We start from the raw sequence: 2,189 nt of genomic DNA on the forward strand, positions 1-2,189 counted from the left end.
GTATGTGGGTGTATATGTGTAAGTGGGGTTTTTTTTGTTTTTGGTTGTTGTTGGAGGTGGGGGGTTTTTGTTTTGTTTGTTTGTTTAGTATAGGATTTTACGGCGCTCGCAACTGCATAAGGTCATATGAGCGCGCGGGACACACCTAATACTTTTTCGTTGGTAAGAAATTTTGAATTTTGCCCGGGTGGCGGCCGAAGCCTACTCTTATCGATTTTAGACCACCAAAGGATCTTTAACGTGCGCAACTTGCACACGGGCCCTCCGAGATTTTTCGCCCTTGTCCGAGAAGGCTAGGTGTAGATCTTTCCTACCAGAAGATCAGGGGTGTGGCAGAAAGACAGCAGTTAGGAGGAGCCAAGGAGTAGCAGTAGAAAGGCTGCAGAAAGAGTCAGGAGCCCAGAGGAGAGGGCAAAGGAGGTGAGGGGGTGGGGGCAGAAAGTGGAAATGAAAGCAGACAACAGAACATTGTTAGAGATCAGGAAAGGATGTGAAAGGAGACAAATTTAGAGAAGAAAATTTTTTGGTCGCTACCCGGAATCGAACCCGGGACCTTTGAATGAGAGGCCAACACCTTAACCTCTAGGCCACGAGAGCCCCCGGGGTTTTTTTTTTGTTTTTTTTTTTTGGGGGGGGGTTCTGTTTGATTTTTGTTTGTTTGTTCTTGTTGTTTTGTTTTTGTTGTTTTTTTGCATTTGGGGGGGTTGTTGTTGTTGTTGTTGTTGTTGTTGTTGTTTATTTTGGGGTTGTTGGTTTTTTTGTTTTGTTGGTTTTTTTTTTGCTTTTTTTTGGGGGGGGGCGAGGTGTACAGATTTGATTAACAGGGCTTGAAAGACGCGGCACAATGCTGTGTAAAGTAATGTTCCTTAAATTAGCTTTTTTTTCAATTATCAATAAGGATGATAATGGACCTTGAAGAAGAGGAGAAGCAAAGAAAGGAAGTGAGCAAAATTGAGAGAGGGAAAAGTGTGTGTGTGTGTGTGTGTGTGTGTGTGTGTGTGTGTGTGTGTGTGTGTGTGTGCCTTTGTGTGTATGTGTGTGAGAGAGTGAGAGAGAGAGAGAGACAGAGAGAGACACACAGAGGGAGAGAGAGAGCGAGAGAAAGCAGATATACTTTGAATTAAACCAATGCCGTTATGTCATTATCACATATAAAAGGTAGAAGCACACTGAACGAGGGCAGAACTTCGGTAGCAAGCCAGGACTACTGCCTGAGAAAGGAGAGAAGGAGTGGCAAGATTAAAGAGATTCGGCAGATTTTACAGTAGAAAGCTATTAGAGAACCATTCTCCAGCTCTGAGAAATGTCATGAGAAGAACCATGGAGCTCTTCAAGACGTAAAGATTACTGGCTTTGACATAAGCTGTAAACGTCCTCGTTATGTAGCTGACTTCCTCGTTAAACCCGTAAAGCCAATCGGAACAGCTGGGCGAAATCCAAATCACTGACCCGGTTAACTGGTTCATATTATGCTGTTGTTGTTTTTGTTGAGATATTGCTGAGGGGGGCAATTGGGACCATCACTATGCCATACTAAAAGATTTACTGGCCTGCATCACAGACAGGTTGGAACTCTGTCCTGTTCTCTCTCTCTCTCTCTCTCTCTCTCTCTCTCTCTCTATATATATATATATATATATATATATATATATATATATATATATATATATATATATATATATATATATATATATATATATATATAAAAAAAACATTTCTCTCTCTCTCTCTCTCTCTCTCTCTCTCTCTCTCTCTCTCTCTCTCTCTCTCTCTCTCTCTCTCTCTCTCTCTCTCTCTGTCTCTCTCTCCTTAATTCGCTCCAATCGTTCTGGCGATGTAGTATTTCCGGAGGTTATGAACACTAATGGATGAATGCTAGAGAACGTGCGCGAACATACACGCAAACACGCACACACATGTACATACAAAGACACACATAAACAAACATATACACCTGCATGCGCGCACACACACACACGTACACACACACACACACACAAACACACACACACACACAAACACACACACACACACAACCAAACACACACTCTATCTCTCTGTATCTCTGTCTCCCTCTCTCTCTCTCTCTCTCTCTCTCTCTCTCTATCTCTCTCTCCATTTACCTCTCTCTATCATTCTTTCTCTCTTACAATTTACACACAGATACACATACGTAAATACACAAACAC

Source organism: Aplysia californica, unplaced genomic scaffold, assembly GCF_000002075.1.
Source record: "Aplysia californica isolate F4 #8 unplaced genomic scaffold, AplCal3.0 scaffold00253, whole genome shotgun sequence".
Taxonomy (NCBI): Eukaryota; Metazoa; Mollusca; class Gastropoda; order Aplysiida; family Aplysiidae; genus Aplysia; species Aplysia californica.